At 38.9% G+C, this 13206-nt stretch overlaps 1 long non-coding RNA gene across 2 annotated transcripts in view; it reads left to right on the top strand.

Moving 5' to 3' along the window:
- The first annotated feature begins 930 nt into the window (after positions 1–930).
- LOC114459382 (uncharacterized) overlaps positions 931–13206 on the top strand; it is a 40538-nt gene continuing 28262 nt past the window's right edge. For both annotated transcript variants that reach the window (XR_003673327.1, XR_003673328.1), the window contains exons 1-3: positions 931–1100; positions 6551–6625; positions 6750–6854. This is a non-coding gene — a long non-coding RNA (uncharacterized LOC114459382). The remainder of the gene's footprint in view (positions 1101–6550; positions 6626–6749; positions 6855–13206) is intronic.

Here is a 13206-nt window from a genome sequence, read left to right as displayed (position 1 = left end):
GTGGATGTTGTTCTGAGGCCAACCCTGGGGTCAAACACAGGTTTAATGGTGTAAAATAGTGTAAATGTGTGATGTTTAATAACAGGATTATTGATCTCTCTCTCCTCCCTCTGATTGGCTCGTATCACTCAGGTGTTATAAAACATCAACTTTGGACCTGTTGCTCTCAGCTTTGGCTCCGCCCCACTTCCTTGTGTCCCAGCTTCTTGTCTGTGGTTAGTTAGTGGAGCAGGTGTGTAGTTTGGAACTGTTGTGTTTACACACTCAGAGACCAACAGCATTTTCTTAGTTGCTCTCAATGCTGCTGTTGCCCTTTGTTGCCTCGTTGCCCCACTTCACCTGCTGCGTTAGAGCTCACCTGTCCATTCAGTGACACCACCTGACAGGTATGTTTATCCTGTTCCTCCTTTCCCATTAGCTACGCTATGCTAAGCTACGCTAAGTTAAGCTAAGCTAGTGTTATTAGAGAGGTGGAGACGCTGCTGCTTTGCTTTGCTGTGATTCCTGCAGTCAGGGGCTGTTCTAGTGATTTGGAGGCCCCAGACCAGGGTGTCCAACTACCAGGGCCATCTTTAAAATGCTTCCTTCAGGGAAAAGGTATCGCTCTTTCAAATGTTGTACTGCTCGCCATTTGAACAGTTTCTTCCCACAAGCTGTGATGACTCTAAACAAGGCACTTTAATTTTGTATGGACTTTGTATTGTACAGAATCGACCCTAAAGTATTTTATGTGGTTTTATGTGACCCTTTATTGCACAATATTTTACCTTTTAGTATTTATTGTGGCATTGATTGATTGTTGTTTTATTGTGTCTTTTTAAATGTTGACAGTACATTTTAAGCTCCTTGCACATTTTTTTCTAATGTGGTTTTTCATACTGTAAATGGTTAATAAACTGAACTGTTGGGTGAGCCGGATCTTGTCTGTGGTTAGTTAGTGGAGCAGGTGTGTAGTTTGGAACTGTTGTGTTTACACACTCAGAGACCAACAGCATTTTCTTAGTTGCTCTCAATGCTGCTGTTGCCCTTTGTTGCCTCGTTGCCCCACTTCACCTGCTGCGTTAGAGCTCACCTGTCCATTCAGTGACACCACCTGACAGGTATGTTTATCCTGTTCCTCCTTTCCCATTAGCTACGCTAAGCTAAGCTAAGAGCTAAACTAGTGTTATTAGAGAGGTGGAGACGCTGCTGCTTTGCTTTGCTGATTGGTTGGCCCCAGACCAGGGTGTCCAACTCATTTTAGTTCAGGGGCCAAATACGGACCAGTTTGATCTCAAGAGGGCCACAGATTTTATGTTGGAAAACCAGTCATTTCAACAATATTGTGCCATAGTTTGTACTTCTACGTATACATAAAATACTAAATATGTGAGAAACCAACAATATCTAATCAATAAGTGACAGATATCAGTCCCAACAGGATCTATATGTTACATTTATTAGATTTTTCATTTTATTTTTTTAACTAATTACTATTTAATTAAGGGAAACATGATGTCATAATTGGAGGAAATGTAAGAATTTTGAGATTTTCCAACAGTTTAACATTAAAAATGACTGTAATAATCATGTGATAAAATCACCAGGAAAACTGTGAAAACCTGCAAATATTGTTGAGTTTCATTTACACAATGATTGATGTTTTCTCTGTTATTTTTACTTTATCCTGTGGGCCTAACTAAAGGCCCCCAAGCAGGGCCAGAGTGGGACTCATTTTCAGCCCTGGAGCTTCATTCCTCAGACCGGCCCACGATTGAAACATATTATTATAATAATCATGTTCTAACCTTACATGTTGAGTCTACAATAGCAGGCTGTTCTGTAAATCCTTGTATGTCACTGTATTGTTCTAAAAGATTTCAGTTCAGTGCAGGTAAAGGTTGCTTCAAAATATAGAAATATTTAAAGATGAGCGCACATCAATATTAGTCTTTACAACACTTATAAATGAAGAAAGTGGATACAAACCTTTTTTACTGTACCCCCCTTAGAAAACTCTCAGGGCCCCCCATTGTGACAAAATGCTAGGAAAAAAAAAAAAAAAAAAAAGAAAAGTGTAACCTTTTTTGAAAAAAACAAAACAAAAAAATTGACTATTTTTCAAATCTTATAGAAAATAATATACAATTTGCAATCACATATTTTAGAACAGTAATACAGCTCTATATTAATATATTTCAAAGAAAAAACATTTTCTATTTTTCATAAATCATTAAATGTATTTTATATCAGCATCACTTATAAGAAAAGTAGAATGGATGAACATGAGATGTTTAGGACATGACCACTACACTAACTACATCTATAATTAATCACCTGCTTCATTTATTAAAAACAAGATGGAAAATCATATCAAATGCATTAATTATTCAATATTAATTATTCAGACAAATTGGGTTTTAATTCAGATTCTTATTTTTTTTTAAAGCATAATTAAGTATGGATTTGAGGCTGATGGGCTGTGGGGGTGCAAATGGGAGGGGGTGTGGCCACACCTCATGTATCTGTAGTTCATATGTCTATACCAGGGGTGTCTAAACGTGGTCCACCAGGATGTCAATGTGTCCCTGATCCAACACTTCTGATATCCTGAAGCAGTTTTGCTAATGAGTCTCCCAGCTGTGTTAGAACAGACACATTAAAAACACGTTGGACCCCCGACCCTCCAGGACCAAGTTTGGACACCCCTGAAACTGTCAGTCTGTTAGAGGAAGACATTATGACTAGAAACATAGAACACTAGCAGTGTTAATGTAAACTATGTTCTGATGACACTGTATCCCTCACTTTGTTGGCTGTGTGATGCCAACTTTATCACCATCAATGGAAAAAAAACCCAAGAGATGGTTCTGGACGAGGGTTGGGCATCGTTTGGATTTTAACGATTCTGATTCTCAATTTTGATTCCTGTTCTAAACGATTCTTGATTCTGATTCTTTGAGTTGTGCAGGTCAACAGGTCACATATTTCACAGGATAATGTTTTTATTTGAAAAAGCCTTTACACAGGTTATTTTTATTAATTCACTGAGTTGATACAGTTTAATTTGGTTGCTGTAATGTAACTAAAGTATTCACTTACAAAGGTCCCAACTGTAATGGCAAAACTGAAAGTTGCTGAAACAACACTACAAACAAGTTGTCACCAGTCTAAAAAACATAGAGCTACAGGTAGATGTAAAACTAAATAAAATAAACTCAAACCCTGTAGCAGTCATGTGACAAATCAATCAACAGTTCTTGTTGAGAAAGAGTATTATTATTCTGGATACAGTGGAAACTATAAAAAATATAGTATATTGTGAGCCAGTTTATATTGCAAGGAAGATATTATATACATTAATGTAATTGGAGTCTAAATTCACGCACTGGTGACGACATATGCTAAGATGGTGGCGGCCCGAACCCCAGGCTAGACTATTTAATAAGAGCCTTAAAAGACATGGATATAATAAAAAGAGTGGATGGACGGAGGCATAAACATGCAGACTTTCACACACGGACTTATTAAACACACACGGACCTCGGTAAACACGGTAAACGGAACAGGCTTCCCTGGAGGCTGGCACTAGGACCCAGAGACGGAGTAAATGCATCCCCATACTGCATGTACAGGCTGTGATTTCACCAGTTTATCATTTTATCACAAAACTTTCAACATTTAAATAAAAAAAAAAAATATCCAACCAATTTCTCCTCCTGTGTCCTGCATTAGCATCATCGCTACACGTGCTGTTTATAGCTACGCTAACTGCTACTACTAGCTACGCTGACTGCTGCTACTAGCTACGCTGACTGCTGCTACTAGCTACGCTGACTGTTGCTACTAGCTACGCTGACTGATGCTGCTAGCTATGCTAACTGTTGCTACTGGCTATGCTACAGATGCTACGAGCTATGCTAACTGCTGCTACTAGCTATGCTAACTGCTGCTACTGGCTATGCTAACTGCTGCTACTGGCTATGCTAACTGCTGCTACTAGTTATGCTAACTGCTGCTACTGGCAATGCTAACTGCTGCTACTAGCTATGCTAACTGCTGCTGCTAGCTACGCTATTTCCACAGAAACAACCTTGAGCTTTTCTGGTCTCTACATCTATAAACTGGTCCTCCCTGATCCTTCCAACTCCCAGAATGAGGAAAACAAGTGATTCCTGAATGGTCTCTGCAGCCCCACCCACTGGTAAAACGGTGTTCCTACGGGCTGTTCAGATTCAGCTCCTGTCATGACGTCACCAAAGGAGTCATTTTCATAGGCCGATTTCTTCTGAGCACTGATAGGGGACATTCGAGAGGGGGGCGTTCATCCCCGAGGTGGAGTTTGGTGTGTCCCGCAGTGAGATAGCAGTAGTGTTTCTCAATGTTGTCGCTCAGAGCTAAACACATGCAAATGGCTTTGTTGTTGGTTGTACAAATCAACATAAGTGCCTATATTCTGTCCCAGCTACAGAAGAATCAGAATCAGAATCAACTTTATTGGCCAAGGGTGTATGAATACACACGAGGAATTTCTTTTGGTGACCTGTGCTCTCTCAGGTAGTGTAACAATTAAATAATAACAATCAACTAGAATAAAGAAAAATAAATAAAATAAAGAAAAATAAATAAAAAAAGAAGTATAAACCTAAATATAAGAGTAGTTAGACTAATATGTGCAAACTAAATAAAAATAACAAGATAATAATTATAGTAAGAACAGACAACGTGCTAGCTACGGTTCATGTTAGCTTGTATGTGTGTGCTAACCACTTTAAATCAGACTGCTTCAGTAACGAGGGTCAGTACAAAGCTGGCTTTGCCTCAACATTGAACCTCGTGAAAGGATCTGAACCAACTAAGTATGTGGAGATGAATCGATACTAATCAAAGATGCGCAATGCAAGTGTATCGATCCATTCAGTGTGCATCGGTACAATTGACGGGTGAAATCGAGATGCATCAGTCACTGCGTGCCTGCATCAGTAAAATCCATGGTTGCATCCATTTTTTCATCCATCCATTTTCTGACCCACTTGTTCCTGTTTTCAGGGTCTTGGGGCATTTATTTATGTTGTATTTCAATCTATCCTGTTTTTCAAAGGCACATTGAATGCACCACAAGTAGTTGTAAAGACCAAATAGTGAAAGGTTATAATTATTATTCATATTATATATGTTAATGCTACTGTATTAGCCTAATATCTGCTGAACAGTTCACATTACTATCTGTGGCAGACAGAAATATGTACTATTATTATAAGTGTGACTTAAAGTCACTCATTGAGAATGTCACTGTTTACTGTTTAAGTTGTGACAGTGTGATAAACTGGTTCTAAACGTGAGGAACCAGTTCCTGTTCCTTATGTTGAACATGGTTCTAAATCCAAACCCTACTGGTGAAAAGAACTGTTCATATATATGAATTCATGCTCTTTTAAGCAATTTCTAACTTTTCAACTTTTTCAACCCATTATCCAATGCTAACGCTTGGATAATGTTTACACTATGTTTTTGCTAAGCTAATGTTAGGTTAGTGCTAATGCTAGGCTATTGCTAATTCTAGCCTATTGCTAATGCTAGACTAATAGTAATGCTAAGTTAACACTAATGCTAAGCTAATGCAGTGCCAGCACCTGCATCCTCACTTGCATTTTCTTCAAGAAATGCAAATATTCTAGTTTTTATTTTTTAGTTGTGAATAGAGTTGCCACCCATCCCTTAAAATACGGAATCGTACCTTATTTGACCATTAAATGGTGCGTCCCGTACTGAGCCAAAACAGAATGCTGTTTGTTCCATATTTGCATAAATGACCAGAACACTAAACATGTCCGTCAGACTGTTACACACTAAGTAAAACACAGGAAATGCCAAGACCAGCCACACCGTGGTGGTGGGATCTACGTAGGACCCCTGCTCTCTGTGGTGTGTCCTGTGTACATGTGTGGATGTGTGTGTGTGGTGCTTTCAGGGACTATTGGAGAGTAGAGAGACGACACACACACCAGAGCTGCTCTAACCCTAAAAATCTCCAACTTTAGAGAGTTTTCAGTGTCCCACGGTCAAACAGCTTCAGGAAAACAACACTGTAGATATGAACAATCATCATCATCTCCTGAGGATGATACAGTAGACACATCATGGTTGGACTGATTTAATAAACTACTGGGATTTGATTTTATGTTTAGGATGTGGAGGTCAAAGGTCAAAATTGGAACGATTCCGTGTTTTAAGGGACGGGTGGCAACCCTAGTTAGCATCACAGTGTGTAGCATTTAGTGTTAGCATCACAGCATGTAGCATTTAGCATTATCATCAGAGCGTGTAGCATTTAGCGTTAGCATCACAGCGTGTAGCATTTAGCATTATCATCACAGCGTGTAGCATTTAGCGTTAGCATCACAGTGTATAGCACTAACTCTCATCCAGTCAGTGTGCTGATAAACTTCAGAGCTCCAGATATTTGTTGTGAAACTCAGAGCTTTGACATCTTTTATCTTCTCTAATGTGTGTTTACACTCTTTACCATGATACTCAGGTAGCGCTGTCTGTCTCACACTCATATCTTCAGCTCATCATCTCATGACGTGGAGATGGATCAGGACACGGTGAAGGAACAACATGAGATCCAGACTGAAGATCAGAGGTGAGACCACGTCAGAGCTCAGCACTCACACCTCTGTACATCAGTGTTACAGTGTGTGTGTGTGTGTGTGTGTGTGTGTGTGTGTGTGTGTGTGTGTGTGTGTGTGTGTGTGTTCAACGACCAGGGAGCAGCTCACATCTGGACCTGGACCCAGCTGTGTGTCCTTTAGAAGTGACCAGTCCATGATGGAACCCATTGACTTCAAAGGAGGTCCATCTACTGACCCACAGTGAGTCCACATAAAGAAGGTTGCTGGTTGTCTTCCTGATGGTCCAGGGGCCTCATTTATTGATCCGTTCATAGAACTGGTTCTAAATACGTTCAGACCAATGAAATGTAGAATGTGCACCAGTACAAAAAGAATCAGTATTTATGAAGCGTGTGGACAGAGGTCGTACACACAGCAGTGTTGATTAATCCCACCTGTTCTAAAGTTAGCACACGTTCAGGCTCATTTACATTAAGACACGCCTCCAATTGACCATATATGGTAGCAGCAATCCCTTTAACCCTCCTATTATTCTTAGGGTCAATTTGACCTCATTCAAAATGTATCACTCAGCAAATAATAGACTTTTTTTGCTTCATATTTCATGACTTTTCTTAATTTGATACAATTGATTAAACATAAGATGATCATGATGATATTTATTCATTGTGATGAACACATATTACACACATTGGTGTAAAACGTGTGTGTGTGACTTTACATCTCCACACCTACAGAGGCAGAGTTGATACATGACATTATAAAGTAAAGCTGATATTTCATTTTTTTCATTTTCAAACATGTGAAACCCCTCACACACAAAAACAACCACAAAAACAATAAAACCATAAATTAAAAAATAAAGAAAGAAAAATCCAACTAACCAAACACTCCCTGTCAGAGAGAAGCTGTCCTACGAAGGTCGATAACAACACACTAATTATAGCCAAGTGTTTTCAGCCTGGGTACGTGCACGTTCACATGAAAGGGGTGGAGCTAGCAGCGTCTGACCAATCACTACAATAGAGAAAACTGGCAGAGCAAGCATCTTTACAGTAGAAACAGCTTATTATCTTATACTTGCTGTATGAAAGGAGCTTCTTTTATAAATAAAATTTGATTGATTGATTGATTGATTGATTGATTGATTGGATAAATATCATGAATTCATATTCATAATGACAGTGAAGAGCAACCGTAGTGCTGCCCACCAGGAGGCGGAGCTTTTATATTCCCTCATATCTGATCCACTTCATAATCTGGTCTGACCAGGTCAGGTGTTACTGAAGTTTAAAATGATGAATAATTAAAATCCATAATTCAGACCAAAAACAACGCAGTTGTTACAGAAAAGGCAGGAATGAAAGAACCCAGACAGGAATCTGCTGATACTGTTAATGTGTAAAAGCGTGAGATTATTTATGATATTAATCCATTAGATGGAATATCACATTTAATGGATTAATATCATAAATAATATCACGCTTTTACACATTCACAGAGTCAGCTGATAAAACCTGTGTCTAGATCAATAAATTAAGGGATTGCATCAATGTCTAAATATTGTCTCTCCTGTCAGCATCAGATCAGATCCACACAGTGACAAGTTCACACATCATCTTTTATTGGACAGCTCGCTTTCTAAGAGATCTGATTGGTCAGAAAGCAGGACTTTAGCACTCGCAAAAGATCCTAGCCAGAGAAAAAACGTGGTTAGTTGTTCAGCATAAGTTTCCATGGTGATTTAGCCCAGTAAAGGCTGGGATACACTGTGCGATTTTTTGAATCGTTATACTCAGCTCCAGGTCAAACTGTGCGACTCAGACACAGAGCCCGAATGTGGGCAGCTCACGATTCATATTCTCACACTGTCACTCTGACATGATCTGACTGCTCACATTGTACGTTCATACACGACACGTCAGAGTCTTGTTTCCAGAAATGCAACATACATATTAGAAGAAGAAGAAGAACTCTGAAGCGTCGCGATTAAAACAGATGAAGAAGAAAAACCCGGAAGTGGAGAGACACTCACAAATCTCAGCAAAAAGAGCTTTAAAAAAGAAAAGATGGCGATGTGATGGACCAGGAGCTGGCTGGACAGACGTGGGCAGTACAGTCCGTCAATTCTACAGTGGTCCTACGGTGTTCACAGTGGCGTGCCGTGCATTTCACACCTAGGCCTTCAGTGATGTCCTACACTGAATGAATCCACCTCTTAATACCATCATTATGACGTCATGTCTCTCTAAACCATACATTTATACAGAAACAAACATAGTCGAGTACAACTACTTTATTTCCGGAGCATTTAAAATCAATTCATCCGTATTAACAATTAAGAGTAGTAAAGTAAAAGTTATGATTGCTTGGATTCTGTCACAACTTAAAAATAAAAGGCAATTAGTCTACAAAAGTCCACTAAACAGCACATTGTCGCACCCGTAAAGCAGTGTCATTCATTCATTTCCGACAGTGGTGAAATGGTGTAGCCTACTCTTTGAACATTTGATATAGATTAAAGCGAAACAATTCAGTCCCTTCACTGAAGTCACAGGTGCGCCAGGTACCAGCACATTATGGGCTCTGTCGTGATAGTAAAGCGCAGGCTGCGCCCGGCGCGGCACGGCGCAGACCGCTCCACCAGATCGTAAAGACAGGGCTTATGAAATAAAATCACAAAAATATAGAAAAAAAAAGCTTTGTACTCACCAAAACGACTATCCCCGCTTATTTGAACACAAAATCCTTTTCTTTCCTCAAGAAGACTTCAATGACTGTTGTACAGTTTATCTGTCTGTCTCAGTTCCACCAATAAGTCCTTTTCTATTCACATGGAGGCTAGTGCTGAAAGCAGAGTCTCTCTGAACCTGTGAGCCAGGGATACAGCTCGTAGCTGCTGCTTTGAAAGTGGCACACAAACCCTTTTCCTGGCTGGGACAGGTTAGCTAGCGCGGGGGTTGGACAACCTATCGGGACACCAGTATTTTCTGATTATGTTTAGGCCAGCAGAGAAGGTCTTGCTGGCCCTGACGGCCCACCACTGGGTGTTCGCACATGCGCAGTGAGCGTTTACGGTAAGCCGGTCTGTGGCACTGTTTCACTGTGTGATACCCTCATGAGGAGCGACTGGATTTCAAACATGTTTGATTTCCTTACGACCATACGATTGCTGATTGGGAGCTGGTCGTAAGGTGTTCATCGCTTCTCGTGACCCCATGTATACTACACGATGCACGAAACACGATTTAGCTGAGACTCGCACGATCCCACAAAATAGACGCATGGGTTGAAAATCGGCTCAAAATAAGCCAAAAATCGCACAGTGTATGCCTGCCTTAAGCACAGGGCCATTTTCATTCACATATAAACAATCTAAAATTGTTTTAAATGCATCTTTGTACATATATATATATATAAAGCAAATTCAGACATAAATATATATACACACACATACATACACGTACACAATAGATTGAGAGAAGAGAGGGAAAATGAGAGAGAAAAGAACATAATTAAATAAAAATACATTAATTAATTAATAAATAAAATAAATTAAAAAAAACATTATAAATAAAAGGAAGGTGGATCAATGATAGTTTCAACCTGGAGCCCAGCACCCAGGCCCAACCACAGGTCTCCTCTATACCTCCTTTTTCTGTTTTATTTTAAATCAACAAAAGACTATTTGGGAAGTAAATATACATTTTAATTGTGTGGGGACAGATTAATTTACCTGACATATATCTATTTTAATTCAACATGCCAGCTAAATATTTATGCTTGATATGTGGCAAGAATTTAGCAATTAGCATGTGTTGACTGACATTATGTGTTATCAAATTCAAGTTATTATTTTTTTATGGAGCCCTTCAAATACATTATATAAAAATAATATTCTTTACATAATATTTGATATAATTTTAACTGTATAGCATTTTATACACTATGCAGGGCCGTGCAGAGATCTTTGGAGGGGCAGGTGCTCATAGTTTAAAGGGGGCACATGGAGCACTATTGATAATAGTAGTGTTCGTGTAATAATAATAATAATAATAATAGCAACACTAAATATTCTGATATATAAACAAAAATAACAGCGTAAGTGTTGCTAAGCAACAGAGGCAATAATCATAATAACCAGAATCATACACAATGACAACAAGGGAGATTGTGAGATAAAAAGAATAAAATAAATGGTTGTAAATGTACCAACAAGTGTTTGTGTGAGGTTTAGTGGATAGTAAAGGAGGTGCAGTGGTGATGTGGTTGGTACTCAGAGAAAAAACCTACAAATAAATAAACTAAAATTACTTATGGATAAGGGAATAAAGGATCATAAACAAGATATTTAAGATACAGCTGAGATGGATTAGGTGTGTAAGAAATCTATGAGCGAGAGCCAAATGGAGGGTATTTGGGGGGGTGTTCTTTTTCAAAAGCAATGTGATCTGACAGAAGGTTCTTCCAGTGGGTGATGTGTTTGGACTTTATAGATAGTATATATACTGTATGGATATATGTAAAACACTACATAACCTTTTCCCCCTTTACAACACTTAGAACATAATTGTACATTTTGTTATAGATACAGTATTTATAGTGAAACTCTATTTTTAATATTTATTCTGTTTGTGTGAACATCGTTCTATGTCACACTTGGTTTGACAACGTAAACTTTAAACCAATTTTAATCTGTTTACAGACATGTTGGTCTGAACTTCTAGCGTTGACTCAAGTCTCTCTAGCGCATGCGGCATGGGCAATACTAACTAAAGGTGGAGGGAGGGGCGTGACGACACACATTTTGACACATTTTTGAAAATAACTTGTTAGGGGGGGAAAACCATCAGAGCAACATAAAGGGCCTCTAGTACTGAGTGACAAAAAAAATAAATAAATAATAATCAGAATTTTATTTTTTGGGAGGATTGGGGAGGAGGGCCCCCCGCAGGCCTGGGCCAGGTGCAATTGCTCTTGTTGCAACCCCCGCAGAACCGGCCCTGTTTACCACCACTAAGTGTGGAGTGAAAGAATAATGCCTTAATTGTGTAAAGTGACTTTGAGTGTCCAACAAAGCGCCATATAAAATGTATGTATTATTATTATTAAAACGGACCACCATTTAGTCCGGTTGCAGTCTGTGTCACGACACCCGTCCAAAGAGTGACTGTAGAGTTACGCTCTGAGTCAGATCGTTGCTGTGATTGGACAGGATACAACACTTAACACACACACACACTTACTGACGTGCACGCGTGTTCACCTGCAGGCGTAAGCGCCTAATATTTTTTTCTGTGTTTACATGTCACGTAGACGGTTCTACATAGTAAAGGTCACCTGATCGCCATAGCTTCACTCACGCCATACCTGCCTCTACACCTAACTACTTAGATTAGGTAATTTTAGATTAGTTAGGCAGGTACACTTGTGTTAGACTGGTACTCATTAATTTAGAATGGATACACCCCCCGTAGTGTGTGTATGTGTGTGCGTGTGCGTCATGATATTTATATAATCGCACGAGAACGCAGTTAAATGTATGTGTTATAAATGCAACAATAAACAGATAAACAGGTCAGTGTTTTTGATAAAGGAGAACAAGAAGGTTTTTTTTATCAACAGCCAACAGAGAAGAGATAAAACTGCACCATTAAAACATGAACTAAATCAAAGTTGCTGCAGTTTACAGTGAGTTACAGTATGAGAAGAACCAATATAATGGATGTGAATTTGTTTTTACACATTATGACGTTTTGGTGATGTATTTACTTTAAATATAATCTGAAGTGTTTTTTGAAAAGTAACCCGATATTTTATTGCGGAGTACGTGCTTAATTTCCTGTTTAGCTTCATTTGCTCTGTGCTGATTGATGCGTCGTGCTCCGGTGTCTGCCAGAAATAGAAGTCCTGTGTATATCTGGTGGAGGGCACCGGACTACCACATCTGGGAAGGAGCAGACACGCACCGCAGCGGACCTGGTTGAAATTAACACATTGACTAAATGGAAACCTATCAGCTCTGGTGACATGGCGGTGACGTAACGTAGTGGAGCCGCATCCAGTGGAAATTGGGGGTTAGACAGGCTCAAAAAACAACTAAGCTAACCAAAATAAAAACAACAATAATTGAACTTAAACAGCTGCAGCTTGAAGACTTTAGTACAAACTGTAACTTTGATACTAAATAGAAACATTTAAAGTGGCTCGAGTGATAATTTAGCTCATCAAGTATTATTATTATTAACACTAAAATGTTTTACTATTGACATTCATATTTTGTGAAAACATCCAAAACTTCCAGATTTAACATTGAATAATAAAATATCAGTAATGAACACACATCAACATCAAGGTAATCCTAATTGTATAAAACACAAACTGTGACATCACTCTATACATTTGCAATAAAATACACAGTTACCTTAAAATGATGTTAAACTACAATGAAATAAATTAATAGGCCACTGTTGCCATGCAGTCATGGTTTTTTTGTGAAGTTATTCATTTTATCTCTTTCTGTTTAGTGCTAGCTGCTAACAGCTAAGCCTCTGCAAGCTGCTAACAGCTAACGCTCTGCTAGCTGCTAACA

The sequence above is a fragment of the Gouania willdenowi genome, unplaced genomic scaffold (genome assembly GCF_900634775.1).
Source record: "Gouania willdenowi unplaced genomic scaffold, fGouWil2.1 scaffold_309_arrow_ctg1, whole genome shotgun sequence".
Lineage (NCBI taxonomy): Eukaryota > Metazoa > Chordata > Actinopteri > Blenniiformes > Gobiesocidae > Gouania > Gouania willdenowi.
Note: the sequence above shows the minus strand (reverse complement) of the source record. Positions and strands in the feature narration are given on the sequence as shown.